This window comes from Arachis ipaensis, chromosome B8, assembly GCF_059453495.1.
Source record: "Arachis ipaensis isolate K30076 ecotype BB chromosome B8, ASM5945349v1, whole genome shotgun sequence".
In the NCBI taxonomy this organism is placed as follows: Eukaryota; Viridiplantae; Streptophyta; class Magnoliopsida; order Fabales; family Fabaceae; genus Arachis; species Arachis ipaensis.
The window spans coordinates 87,202,743-87,218,527 of NC_142443.1; positions in this window are offsets into that span (position 1 = coordinate 87,202,743).

The window sequence follows — 15,785 nt, forward strand, 5'->3', positions numbered from 1 at the left end:
AGTCAGGTACTGATCGACCTCCCCACACTTAAGGCTTTGCACCGTCCTCGGTGCCATCTGTCAAGAACAAAGGTGGGCTGGTGGCAGTATCTCCACAGTCGGGACCGTCATGGCTCCCTGTGCTGGTAAACGAAGTGGAGTCTGGGGTGTCTGAGTCCTTGAATTTTCCCATAATAAGCTCCTTAAGGTATGTGAATCGGCGCTTGTTATGGCGCTCTCTTAGCTTAGCTTTCTGTTCCTGCCGATCCAACTTTTCAAGTATCTGATGGAGCAGTTGGGTTATTGTAGGTGCTTGTGGTGCGGAAGAAGGAATGTCCTCAGCCGATTCGGTAGGCTGGCTAGTAGTGGCTGCTGGAAGTCTAATATATTTCCCGTTAGGGACGTACTGATCATCCCTTGGAAGCATGACTTTGGTGTCCCCAGCTCTGTAGGAGACTCCGGCTGCTGAGACGAGATCTGAGACCAAGGCGGGAAAAGGTAAGTTGCCTGCAATCTGTATGTGTCCCATGGCATTCCGGATGTGTCTTGGTAGGTTTAGAGGCTGGTCTGTAAGGATGCACCATAGTAGAGCGGCCATGTTTGCAGTGAAGGAGGATTCGTGAGTGCTCAAAAAGACGTAATAGGACATGATCTGTACCCATACGCGAGCCTCCAAGGTAAATGCTGAAGCAGATATTCCCTTAGGACGGGAACGGTGGTATCCGTAGATTCATCTGCTGCCAGGTAGTGTGATAACTCTGAGAATAGCGTCCCAGTCAAATTGGTACATCTGGCGCTTGAGTGAGGCTTCTTGAAAGGCGTCCAATCTTTCTGGAGCAGGGGGAAGATCTAGAGCTTGTTGAATGGCCTCTTCTGTAATGGGGACTTGTTTCTGACGTACATAGACAGACTGCAGGGTTGGCAGGTGGAAATTAGAGTAGAACTCAACTACCCAAGAAAGATTAACCTGCCTTGGCTGTCTCTGGAGGAAACCCCATTGTCTTCGTTGAATTTGCGGCTCAACAAAGGTAGCAATATTGGGCGGGAGGATAAGAAGGTATTCGTTGTTGTAGCTCCGTTCTGCCAGGATAGGAAACATCTGCTCACAGTAGCAATTGGGAAATCGCGCAATGTCCTTTGCTGGGAAGGCTTTCTCTTTTTCATCAAACTTTATAATCCTCTTAATTCTTTTTGTTGAGGGCTTGACTGCAGTTGAAGAAGGCTCTGCCACTAATGCTCTTTTTGTTCCTCTTCTTGCTGGTGGTTTGGGAGTAGCTTTCTCTTTTCCTTTCTTGGTGGCCATCCTGAAAAGGGAAAAATAAAGTAACATGAATTCAAAGGGACAGAGCAAGGAAGAGGATGGTATAAGTGATAATCAATGCACGGTAAAGAGGATGTCGTTAACACATGGTCATGATTACATGTGAAAAGTTCACCAATGGAAATATAGAAAGTGCATTTGATGACAACTAAATGCAAGGTGTTTATTGGCATGCAGGCAAAGGCATGAGTAGCATAGATCAAGCATTTAATTTGTTAAATATGTTATCACTCGTAACAAACTAACCATCACGTTTGTATTGACAATTAAATTAAATTAATAAAATAGTAAAGGGAATTGATGAAAAGCAAGTATTGAATAGTAGAATAGAATAATGTAGAAAATGCATAATACCATATGGGCTTTTTCACAAACACGTAGCATGCATGATGAATAAACTATTGAAAATAATAATTTGAACATGCAAGCAACCCTTTAAAAAGTAATATATAATTGCCAAATAATGTTGCAACAATCCACAAGCATATAATGAGAAATAATAACTCAATTAAATTTCTAACACCAATTAAAAGAAAGAAAAAAAGAAAGAAAAAGAAAATATGGATAATGAAAGTAAAAAGAAAAGAAAAGAAGAAAACATAAAAATAAGAAAGATAATGGAAAAGTAAGGAAGGAAGAAGAAAAGTAAAACCTTGATAATGGGGATGAGAGAGAGAGAATAAAGTGAGAAAGAAGGAAGAAGGAAGAAGGAAGAAGGAAGAAATAAGAAGGGAAAAGAGAAAATAGGATTTGGGGAAAAGAAAGATAAGATATTTGGCAAATCAGGGTAAGCTGTGCGGCGCAAGCGACGCGGACGCGTGGGTGACGCGTTCGCGCGAATGCGCTTAGATGGATTGACGCGGTCGCGTCGGTCACGCGGTGGCGTGACTTGTTTTATGCGACTGGCGCAAGGGCAGCCTCGCGCTCACACAAGTCTCTGTTCGAAATCTTATTTTGCCAAAATATGGGTGACGCGATCGCGTGGGTCATGTGATCGCGTGAGTGGCCAATATTGGGATATGACGCGGACGCGTGGGACACACGTTCGCGTGGTAAGGGCTGTGCGTCTAGCGCTAGTTCAGCACCACTCCAGCATAAATTTCGGCTATGCACCCTTTTCACGTCGATTTTCAGGTCACGCGGCCGCGTGGGTGACGCGGTCGCGTGGGAGGCAAATTTTTCACCTGATGCGGATGCGTGGGACACGCAGTCGCGTGGGGCAATTTGTGCCAAAGGCACGCCTCCAGCCACACTCTCGCGTGACTTTCTGTTCGCTTTCTTATTCTTTCTAAGCCACCTGCGACGCGGACGTGTCATTGATACGGTCGCATCGCGTGAAAATTTTTTTTAAAAAAATATAAAAATATGCAAATGCAGATGCAAGCTATATGTGCGAATAAGGAGAAGAGTTATGGAAAAAGAAAACTACGAATAAAGAAAATAACGATCATACCATGGTGGGTTGTCTCCCACCGAGCACTTTGCTTTAACGTCTGTAAGTTGGACGCTCCACTAGCTCAGTCTTCGGCTGTGTGTGGATCTTCCAAGAGAAAGATCTCGAGCTCCTTATTTTTCTTCAACTTCTAGCCATGGTGCAGCTTTAAACAATGTCCATTAACTTTGATGAGTTCAGAGCTTGAAGGATGACTTAGGTGAAAAACTCCGTACGGCTCGGCCTTCTCTACTCTGTATGGACCTTACTATCTTGATCTCAACTTGCCTGGCATGAGCCTCAGTCGAGATTTATAAAGGAGGACTAAGTCTCCAGGTTAGAACTCTCTCTTCTTGATGTGCTTATCATGTACAGCCTTCATCTTCTCCTTGTACAGCCTTGAGTTCTCATAAGCTTCCAGGCGAAGGCTTTCTAATTCTTGCAGTTGCAACTTCCTCTCAGCTCCGGCTGTTTCAAATCCCATATTGCATTCCTTTACTGCCCAAAAGACTTTGTGCTCTACTTCAACTGGGAGATGGCAGGCTTTTCCATAAACTAAGCGGAAAGGACTCATCCCAATGGGTGTCTTGTATGCTGTTCCGTATGCCCAAAGTGCATCTTGTAGTCTGGTGCTCCAGTCTCTACTATGAGGTTTGACTATCTTCTGCAATATACGCTTTATCTCTCTGTTTGACACCTCGGCTTGCCTATTAGTTTGAGGATGGTAGGCTGTTGCAACTTTATGAATTATCCCATGCTTCTTCAGTAAGCTTGTTAGTTTCTTGTTACAAAAATGGGTGCCTTGATCGCTCACGATTGCTCGTGGGGATCCAAAGCGACAAATAATGTAGTTTCTAACAAAGGAAACAACAGTGTTAGCATCATCAGTGTGGGTAGGAATTGCTTCCACCCATTTGGAAACGTAATCCACAGCTAACAATATATAAAAATGACCATTAGAATTTGGAAATGGACCCATGAAGTTAATGCCCCAAACATCAAAAACTTCACAAAAAAGCAAAATTTGTTGAGGCATCTCATCCTTCTTGGATATATTACCAAATTTTTGGCATGGGAAATAAGATTTACAAAATTCAGCAGCGTCTCTAAAAAGAGTAGGCCACCAGAATCCACAGTCTATGATTTTTCTAGCTGTTCTTTGAGGGCCAAAGTGTCGTCCACTCTCAGATGAGTGGCAAGCCTCTAAAATGGACTGGAATTCTAATTGAGGCACACACCGTCTAATTACCTGGTCAGCACCACATCTCCATAAATATGGGTCATCCCATATATAATATTTAGACTCGCTTTTCAGCTTGTCTCTTTGATGCTTAGTAAAGTTTGGAGGAAAGGTGCGGCTAACTAGATAATTAGCTACAGGTGCATACCAAGGGACTACCTCAGATACTGCTTGCAGGTTATCAAATGGGAAATTATCAGCTATAGGAGTGGAGTCATGCTTAATGTGCTCAAGTGGTCTGCCACTAGATTCTGGTTACCACTCCTATCCTTAATTTCTAAATCAAATTCTTGTAGTAGCAGTATCCAACGTATAAGCCTTAGTTTGGATTCCTTTTTAGCTAATAGATACTTTAGAGCTGCGTGGTCTGAGTACACTACTACTTTCGTACCAAGTAAATAGGCTCGGAATTTATCCAGAGCAAAAACAATAGCAAGAAGCTCTTTCTCAGTAGTAGTATAATTAGACTGAGCGGCATCTAAAGTTTTAGACGCATAAGCAATTACAAAGGGGTCCTTACCTTCACACTGAGCCAGTGCTGCACCTACTGCATGGCTGGAGGCATCGCACATTATTTCAAATGGCTGGCTCCAGTCTGGTCCTCTCACAATTGGAGCTTGAGTCAGGGCGGTCTTCAGCTTATCAAACGCTTTTTTGCAATCCTCACTGAACTCGAACTCAATATCTTTCTGCAGTAGTCTGGATAAGGGAAGTGCTACCTTACTAAAGTCCTTAATGAATCTCCTGTAAAAACCTGCATGGCCAAGAAACGAACGGACTTCCCTCACAGAGGAGGGGTAAGGTAAACTAGAAATAACATCCACCTTTGCTGGATCTACAGAAATTCCAGTATTAGACACAATATGTCCTAGTACAATCCCTTGTTTAACCATAAAGTGACATTTTTCCAAAATTCAGTACAAGGTTTATACTGACACATCTATCTAACACTCTAGATAAACCATCCAAGCAAAGATTGAAGGAATCACCATATACGCTAAAGTCATCCATAAAAACCTCCATATAATCCTCAATAAGATCAGAGAAAAGACTCATCATGCACCTTTAGAAAGTAGCTGGTGCATTGCACAAGCCAAAGGGCTTTCTCTTATAAGCATAAGTTCCAAAAGGACATATAAAAGTGGTCTTTTCCTGATCTTCAGGAGCTATATGAATCTTGAAATAGCCTGTGTAACCATCTAAGAAACAATAATGTGATTTACCTGACAAGCGATCCAGCATTTGATCAGTGAATGGAAGAGGATAGTGATCCTTACGAGTGGCCTGGTTTAGGCGTCTGTAGTCAATGCAGACCCTCCAGGCGTTCTGAACTCTGGTTGCCATGAGCTCTCTATGCTCATTCTTCACTGTAGTGACTCCAGACTTCTTGGGCACCACTTGTACTAGGCTTACCCATTCACTGTCTGAGATGGGGTAGATGATATCTGCCTCCAGTAGTTTGGTCACTTCCTTCTTGACAACTTCTAAGATAGTGGGGTTCAGTCTCCTCTGGGGTTGACGGATAGGCTTTGCTCCCTCTTCTAAAAATATTCTGTGCTCACAAACTTGAGGGTTGATGCCTACTATGTCTGCCAAACTCCACCCAAGTGCCTTCTTATGCCTCCTCAGCACACTAAGTAGCTGCTTTTCTTGTTGAGAAGTGAGTTCCCTTGCAATCATAACTGGAAACTTCTGCTTGTCGTCAAGGTAAGCATATTTGAGGTGTGGAGGGAGGGGTTTCAATTCTAACTTCTGCTCATGGTCACGCTCTGGGTTGTCTGGAGCTGGTAACAATAGTAAAGCACTGTCATTGTCCTCAGAAAGTGTCCCCACACTCGGACCTTGTCCTATGTACTTCTCTTCAAATTCCTCCTGGTGAATTTTAGCCACGGTTTCATCTATGATGTCACACTGGAGGATAGAATGATCCTCTGGAGGATGCTTCATAGCTCCATTCAGATTGAAGATTACTAGTCGGCCATCTATTTCAAAAGAGTATGTTCCTGAAAAAGCATCCAATTTGAACTTTGAGGTTTTCAGGAATGGTCTTCCGAGTAGGATTGATGATGGCTTCTCTGAGTCATTTTGGGGGCATCTCCAGGATATAAAAGTCAATGGGAAATGTGAGCCCCTTAATGCCCACTAATACATCTTCAGCTATTCCAACCACCGTAATAATGCTTTTATCTGCTAACACAAAACGAGCTGCCGACCTTTTTAAGGGAGGGAGCCTCAAGGTATCATATGTAGACAAAGGCATTATACTAACACATGCTCCTAAATTACACATGCAGTACTCAAAAAATATCACACCACCAATAATACAATTAACCATACATGGACCTGAATAGTTCCTAAATCACTACACTTTTCAGGTATACCTCCCATTAAAGCAGATATAGAACTACCTAAAGGAATAGTTTCTAATTCATTAATTTTGTCTTTATGTATACATAAATCTTTTAGAAACTTTGCATACTTAGGTACCTGCTGAATAACATCAAAAAGGGGAACAGTTACCTCAACATTTTTGAATATCTCTACCATTTTGGGATCGGGTTCCAACTGCTTCCTGGCCTTCCTTGTAATTTGTGGAAATGGAATAGGAATGGCGTCCTTCACAGCTTCAGCGTCCTCTGGTGCTTCTTCCTATGGTTGAACTTCTTCTTCATCAACCATGTCCTGTATGTCCTCTTCCTCTTCACCATCTTCTACTTCCACCACCTCTTCAGCTGAGGCGTGTTCTGGTGGGTTTGGCTCCTCCTGATTCCTCTCCTGTAGTGTGGTTCCGGACCTTAGGGTGATGGCATTGATGCCACCCTTTGGATTGGGTAATGGTTGAGAGGGGATTCGACTGGAGCTCAAAGGCTGGTTATTGGAGTTATTCATTGATCCAATCTGTGAGATAAGAGCTTGCAAGGTAGAGTTCAGACCATTTAGGGTAGAATTAAGGTTATTTTCCATGGCCTGTTATCTCCGATCAATAGATTGTAGTAACTCATCATTAGAAGATGAAGAGGGGTAAGTGATCTGAGAGGTCTGCTGTTGGTTGTACTGTGATCCTTGGGATTGCCTCAGGTGAGGTGCTCTGTAAGGCTGATTCTGGTTCTGCTGCCTGTTGTTGTTATTATTCCACCTCTGATTTTCCTGATTGTCTCTGCCTCCTCTGTTATTGTTGTCCCTCCAATTCTGGTTAGAATTATCTCTCCAATTCTAGTTAGAATTGTCCTGCCATCTATGGCTGTAACTGCCACCTTGATTGTACCCTTGGTTGGGGCGGTCATAGAAGTTATGAGTGGCTGCCACGATGTATCTTCCTGCTGGAGCTGTGGACATTCATTAGTATAATGGCTATAATCAGCACAGATTCCGCAAACGCTCTATGGGACTAACTATTGGCTTTGCTGTGGTGGAGAAGGTTGAGCTTGTTGAACTTGTTGTTGATTCAATTGCATCTACTTCAGTAAGTTGGTCATTTCACAGATACTCTAAGTTAGAGTAGCAGTCTCTCTGCTAGAGGATACTTCTGCAATAGCTTTTGAACAGCCTTGTTTCTGCCTGTGATTCCTTGTAGACTCAGCCAAGTCGCTGATTAATTGCCATGCCTCATCAGTGGTCTTGTACTTCTTCATAGACCCATTGCTAGGACTTTCCAATGTGGTCTTATCTTGAGGCCTCATGCCCTGAGTGACGTAGCCAAGCAACAATATCTTGTCAATCATATGGTGGGGGCATGCTTCCAGAAGATTGTTGAAGTGCTCCCAGTATTCATAGAGAGTCTCGGATTCGTCCTGAACAATCATGGAAATGTCTTTCCTCAGTTTATCAGTAACTTCAGCTGGAAAGAATTTTTCCAAAAATTCTCTTCTAAGTGTATCCCAGTCGGATACAGTTACTGCGGGTTGAGTGTAGTACCACTCCCTCGCCTTTCCCTCAAGAGAGAATGGGAAGGCTTTTAACAAAATTGAAGTTTCATCTGCACCATCACGCCTGACAGTAGAACAGGCTACTTGGAAGTCTCTAAGGTGCTTGATAGGCTCTTGAGCAGGTAAGCCATGAAACTTGGGCATCACATTAAGCAGTGCAGTCTTTATTTCAAAGTCTGTAGCCACCGCTGGGTGATGCACTTGAAACGGTTGCATTGAAAAATCAGGGGCTGCAGCCTCCTGGATAGTAATTCTCCTAGATGCTGCCATGTCACCTGCACGTAAATCAACCGAATCAGCAGAAAGGGAGCCTATTTCTTCCTCAAGTGACGTTTTAGATCCGCCCTCAGAGAGGACTAACTGACGCCGAGCTTGCCTTATTCATGAAATAGTTCTTTCAATCTCAGGATCGAATACTGGCAAGCTTGGATCAGGAAGTGAACGCGTCATTTAACGAAAGAAACATGAAGCTCATAGTAGCAAAATAAAATAAAATGCAAATAAATAAATTTCAATTAATAACTTTAGCACTCTATTGCAACTCCCCGGCAACGGCGCCAAAAATTGACGTGGCGGAAATTGGCGAGTTAAGAAATTATTAGAAGAGATACGTTGCAAGTACAGTTCTTAACCAACCAGAAATCCGCTTATCAATTTAGAAGGGTTGTCACAAAATTTAAATTAAAATACTGGGAGTATGAGTCCCAGGTCGTCTCCCAACGAGTTACAGAAAGGTGTGCTATTTTATTAACCAGATGTTTTTAAAAAAATGGTTTGAGTTGAATAACAGGAAATTAAATTAGAGAATTTGTGTAATTTTAAATAAAAGCCTTGACTGAGAGTAGATTAGTCGGAAGCCCTATTCTTGTTGGAGTACTCTCAAGATTAATTGATGATTGAGGGTCGTTCTGTTTAGTTATCACTTACTAGGTAAGGAAAAGTCAAGCAAGTTGGAAAGCTATTTCTATTCACAAGTTCCAATCCGCTCAATTGAAAAGGATTGGTATCAGTGACTAGAGGGCAATCCAACAATAAACCCAATTGCAATTTTTCTTTTAAGCATTCCAACTCAAGGTCTTCCCTTCAATCAACTCCCATCCAAGTTATGGAACTACTCGCTTATTATAAATGTAGAATTCATAACATACGAAAGGGAAATATAGAAATACATGATAAATAATAATCAAAGGGATCAATTAAAAATAAAAATAGTTCTTGTATCAATAAATTCTAAAAATAATCCAATAATATTTCTTAGTAAACAAAGGACATGGAAGAGTAAGAGACAGGTAAAGAAAACAAACTAGAATGACGAAGTCTCGCTGAGGTAATAACTCTTCTCAATATCCCAATGCGAAAAGTAAAAAATAAATCCTAAGAACTATGAATGTACAGAGAGAAAACCCTAGGGGAGGAGTAAAACTAGATCTAAAATTGAGAATTGTCTGTAATGAATTGTTCTCCTTCGTTTTTCCATGTTCCTTGGCTCTAGCTTGCTTTTCTGGGCTGAAAATTGGGTCAAAACAGGGCCCAAAATTGTCTCCAGCAAATTCTGCAGATTCTGCAGATCGCGCATGTCACGCGATCGCGTCATTCATACGGACGCGTCATTCGGCGTTTTGCCTTGCCACGCGTGCGCATCGTCCATTCGGCATTTTACTTTTAATTCACCTTTGATTCCACTAGATGCCTTGATATGTTTGTTAGTGAATTCAGATTGGAAAGGCTAGGAATGGATCAAAGGGATGGAAAAGAAAAGCATGCAAGCGGAGAACTCATGAAGAAACAAGGATTTGGGATGCTGAGATCAATGCGCATGCACAGCAGACGAGCACGCGTGGAAAGTGATGTCGCAAGGCGACGCGTACGCGCACATGACGCGTACGCATGGATAGCAATTTGCCAAGCGACATGTACGTGTGACCCACGCGCACGCGTCGGTGCTCGCACGTGACCCACTTAAAGTGAATCCGTTGGGGGCGATTTTTGGGCTTCCCATGCCCAAATCCAGCTCATATCTGATGCTATTTAACCCAAGGATTGAAGGAAAATCAACACACATTAGGATCTAGTCACATTAGTCTAGTTTAGTTTAGTTTTGGAGGGAAAGTTAGTTTCTAGAGAGAGAAGCTCTCACTTCTCTCTAGAATTAGGATTAGATTAGGGTTTTAGTTCTCTTCTCTTAGATCTAGATCTACTTCTACTCTTGCTTCAATTTTTCTTTTGCTTTATGAATTCTTATGTAGATCTCCATTTACCTTTAAATGCAATTTATGAATTCCATGTCTTTTCATGTTTGATTTGGTTTTCTATTATTGTTCTCTTGCCATTGTAGTTAGATCTCTCTTTACTTCTTGCAATTCATGTGTTTACCTTTATTACCTTTTATGTGTTTGATGAAATGCTTCTTTTAGCTACGAGTTAGATTTTGTTCCTCTTGGCCTAGGTAGAGTAATTAGTGACTCTTGAGTTATCTAATTCTTTTGTTGATTGATAATTAGAAGTTGCTAATTGACTTGAATACTACTAAAGCTAGTCTTTCATCATGATTTGACTAGGACTTGTGGAATCAAGTTAATTCATCCACTTGACTTTTCTTCATAGTTAGAGGTTAACTAAGTGGGAGCAATGGACAATTGTTGTCACAATTGAGGAGGATAATGAGGATAGGACTTCTAGTTCTCATACCTTGCTAAGAGTTTTGTTAGTTGTTAGTTTATTTCCTTTGCCATTTATATTTCTTGTCTATTACCTCAAAAACCCCAAACATACTTCATAATCAATAACAAAAACACTTTGTTGCAATTCCTAGGGAGAACGACCCGAGGTTTGAATACTTCAGTTTTTAATTTTAGGGGTTTGTTACTTGTGACAAACAAATTTTTGTATGAAAGGATTATTGTTGGTTTAGAAACTATGCTTGCAACGAGAATTCATTTGTGAAATTCTACACCAATCAAAAATCCATTCATCACGTGCGCACAAGAGGAAAATCAGCATGTGTGCATACGCACACACCTGTGCGTACGCACACGTCCCAGCACATGACTCACTTAATGGAAATCATTGGGGGTAATTTCTGGGCCTTCAGAGCCCAGTTTCTAGACTTTCTGAAGCTGATTCTTCCTATCTCAAACAAGGCCTCACTCCATGTGAAATGTGGGGGGGGGGGGAGAAATTAGGGTTAGTTTAGCATTATATAGGTTGTTTTCTAGAGAGAGAAGTTCCCCTTTCTCTCTAGAATTATGGTTTCTTAGTATAATTTCTTGCAATTTCTACTTTTAATTCTTGTTTTCATTTATTTTTCCTTGTCATTTATTGTTATTGCATCTTTGTTCTTTCCTTCTATTTGTTATTTCATTTCTTTTGTCTTTTATGTTTATGACACTTTGTTATTTTAATTTAAAATTAATGTAATTTATGTTTTATGCTCATTTATTGCTTTCTTTAGTAGTTGTTATCATTTTTTTGCTTTTGGTAGTTAGATATTATTTTTAATATAATTTAATATTATTTTATTTTCATGCACACCAAGTGTTTGATAAAATGCTTGGCTTAGTTTTTACTTAGTTTTTCTTCACTCTTGGCTTGGAATTGATGACTTTGGTGACCCTTGAGTCATTGATGTCCATTCTTGTTTGATACATTAGAGTTGTTAGTTGATTTGGTTTCCCTTGACTCTAAGTGACCCATTAATTGTGTTGACTAGGACATAGGGATTGAAATCAACTATGCCTATTTGACTTATCCTCGATGTAGGGTTGACTAAGTAGGATTAACTCTTCATAATCATCATGTGTTTGTGGTCAATGTCTAGAATAGGTAACCTTAGCTCTCAATTACTTGCCAAGAGGTTTCTTGCATTTTAAGTTTCCTTCCCTTGCACTTAATTGCTTTGACTTTCATTGCTTTGACTTTTAATTTCTTGCATGCCTCCTTATTTTTTTGTCATTTATATTTCTTGCCTCTTTCAACCAAAATCCCAAAGAGATCCCTCATAGCCAATAATAACAATATTTCATTGCAACTCCTAGGGAAGACGACCTGGGAGTTAAATACTCTCGGTTATAATATTTTGTGTTTTGTATTGTGACATCTTTAGAATTAAATTTGATTGGGAGTTAATTGTTGATCTACACTATACTTGCAACGAAGAGATCCTATTTTGAGAAATTCTAGATCAACGATAAATTCCTATCATCAAATTTTTGGCGCCGTTGCCGGGGAGTTGCAATGGTGTTATATTCTTGGCTATTGTGCATATGTGAATAGTGTGAATAGCTTATTTTTGGTTGATTGTACATATGTTGCTTGCTTTTGGTTAACATGAATATGTTAATATGTGAATATGTGAATAGTTTATTTTTGATTTATTGCTTGTTTTTGCTAGTTTTAGGAGTTCATTTTATTTGTTCATATTACCTTTGAATTTTATTTTCTTTTTATCCTATGAATTCTCACCCATTGCATTGTGAGTTTTGTTGCAATTGTGTATAGGAATTGGGAATAACTTGATAAAAACCACTCAATTGAGAACAAGATAAACCATAAAATAGTGGTCTATCAATCTCCCTACATTTAAATATTAGCATGTCCTCATGTTAAGCTCAAGGAGACAGAAAGAATGAATGGGGAAAGTAAGACTCATGAGATGCAACCTATGAATGCAACTACATGCTAAGATGATTCTGTCTACTTGGTTAAAAAGAAAATAAGTTCTCCAAGACAAACATAAATCAGATTCCACTAATTCAAACCACACAGTAAAAGGCAAGTAAACTTGTAAGAAGATAGCTCATGAAAGCAGGGAACATAGAATCAAGCATTGAACCCTCACTGGTATTATATATGCACTCTAATTGCTCAAGTGTCTAGGGTTAATTCACTCTACTCTTCTCTAGTCATGCTTTCTAAAAATTTGTTCTTCATCTAACCAATCAACAAATATTTAGTATACTAATGCGGACATCATGAGGTCTTTTCAAGGTTGTAATGGGGCTAAGGTAGGGGTGAGGATATATGTATGGCCAAGTGAGCTATAATATGAATCTTTTACTAACCTAAGCTTTCACCTAACACACATACACTCTATGTAACTCTAAATTCATTCCTAGCTACCGAAAATTCCTACTTTTTCATTACATACTCATGTACTAAATTATCTTTAATTTTATCACATATGCATTGATCTTTTATTAAACTTAGCACTTGGGTAATTTTTGTCCCCTTATTTATTTATTTATTTATTTGAATATATATATATATATATATATATATATATATATATATATATATATATATATATATATATATATATATATATATATATATAAGTAAACATAACATGTCAATGCACATGGATTTTTAATTTTTCTGGTCTCAGATGAGTAGGTACCCAAATTCCCAATATTTTGTCAATGAAACACTATACACTTTCATCAACCTAAGTTCCCACAGTTCCCCACACTTAATTGATACACAATCTCTATCTTAAGCTAACCAAAGATTTAATTGGGGTAATTAATTATTTTTCCGCTTAAGGCTAGTGATGTGGTAAAATATAGAACAAATGGGGATTAAAAGGCTCAAGGTGGCAAGAAAAGGTGATTGAAAGGGTAGGCTATTTGGGATAAGTGAGCTAATAACAAACGATGGCCTCAATCATATGTATGCATGTAAATACACTAAACAATGGACATATAGAATGGAACAAAATATAGATTACAATCATAGAGAAGAAAACACACAAGAATAAAATTCATGGTTAAATAATGTAACCATATAATTAAGCTCAAATCTCACAGGTTGTGTGTTCTTAGCTATAATTCATGTTCTAAATTACAGTATTCAAACAAGTTTAACATAAATTTTTAATTTAAATTAGTGAAATGCTATAAAAAGGGTCTTGAAAGAAAACTCATTACTTTAACCAAGCAAAACATACATGCAAACAATTATTATCATGCAATCTATCCTATCTAACAAAGGAAAAAGTCAAATGTTGGTGTTAAGAGAGAGAGAGCTTACCTCCGGAAGTCAAGGACTAATCTCCCCACACTTAAGGCTTGGCACGGTCCTCCGTGCCATCAGTAAGGAGCAAGGTAGGGCTGGAAGCATCACCTCCGCTGTCTGGTTTGCTATGGCTCCCTGTGCTACTGGATGAAGGGGAGTCGGGGGTGTCCTTCTGTGCTGGAGGTGGGTGTGTACCAACTATGAGGTCCTTCAAATAGGTGTATCGGCGCTTGTTACGGCGCTCCATTTGCTCCATCCACCGGTCTTGCCGGTCGAATCTCTCAAGGATCTGAAGGAACATCTGATGGATGGATGGTGCTGGTGGTGTGGATGATGGTGGAGTGGAAGTAGGAGGAGTATCCAAAGATGGGCCTGCAGGCCGGCTCTCAAAGGGAACTGGTGGCCTGATGTACTTCCCATTCGGGACATACTACTCGGCCCTAGGGATCATGACCTTCGTGTCGCCTGCCCGAGAGGATACACCTGCTGCAGAGACTAAATCTGAGACTAAGACGGGGAAAGGCAGATTACCCACTATCTGTACGTGTCTCATGGCTTGCCGGATGTGTCAAGGCAGGTTGAGAGGTTGCTCTGTCAGGATGCACCAGATGAGGACAGCTGGTGCACAAATTGTGAATCACACTTTTCACAACTCGTACCACTGACCAGCAAGTGCACTGGGTCGTCCAAGTAATACCTCACGTGAGTAAGGGTCGAATCCCACGGAGATTGTTGGTTTGAAGCAATCTATGGTTATCTTGTAAATCTTAGTCAGAAAGTCAATTATGTTTATCAGTTGAATTGCAAATAAACGAGAGAGCATGGATTAAAGGTTACTTGTTATGCAGTAATGGAGAATATGTTGGAGTTTTGGAGATGCTTTGTCTTCTGAATCTCTGCTTTCCTCTGTCTTCTTGTTCACGCACGCACGTCCTCCTATGGCAAGCTGTGTGTTCGTGGATCACCGTTGTCAATGGCTACCTTCCATCCTTCCAGTGAAAACTACGCTCACGCGCTCTGTCACAGCACGGCTAATCACCGGTTGGTTCTCGATCCGGTTGGAATAGAATCCCTTGATTCCTTTGCGTTTGTCACTAACGCCCAGCCTTCAGGAGTTTGAAGCTCGTCACAGTCATTCAATCCTTGAATGCTACTCGGAATACCACAGACAAGGTTTAGACTTTCCGGATTCTCATGAATGCCGCCATTTATTCTAGCTTATACCATGAATATTCTGATTAAGAGATCTAAGAGATACTCATTCAATCTAATATAGAACGGAGGTGGTTGTCAGGCACACGTTCATGAGTTGAGAATGGTGATAAGTGTTACAGATCATCACCTTCATCACAGTTAAGCGCGAATGAACATCTTAGATAGGAACAGGCGTGTTTGAATAGAAAACAGAAATACTTGCATTAATTCATCGAGACACAGCAGAGCTCCTCACCCCCAACAATGGAGTTTAGAGACTCATGCCGTCAAAGAGTACAAAGTTCAGATCTAAAATGTCATGAGATACAAAATAAGTCCCTAAAAGTTGTTTAAATACTAAACTAGTAGCCTAGGTTTACAAAAAATGAGTAAACTATGATGGATGATGCAGAGATCCACTTCTGGGGCCCACTTGGTGTGTGCTGGGCTGAGATTTAAGCAATTCACGTGCAGAGGCCATTTGTGGAGTTGAACGCCAGTTTTTGTGCTAGTTTGGGCGTTCAACTCCAGCTTTTGATCCTTTTCTGGCGCTGGACTCCAAAATTGGGTAGAGAACTGGCGTTGAACGCCAGTTTACGTCGTCTATCCTTGTGCAAAGTATGGACTATTATATATTGCTGGAAAGCCCTGGATGTCTACTTTCCAACGCAATTGGAAGCA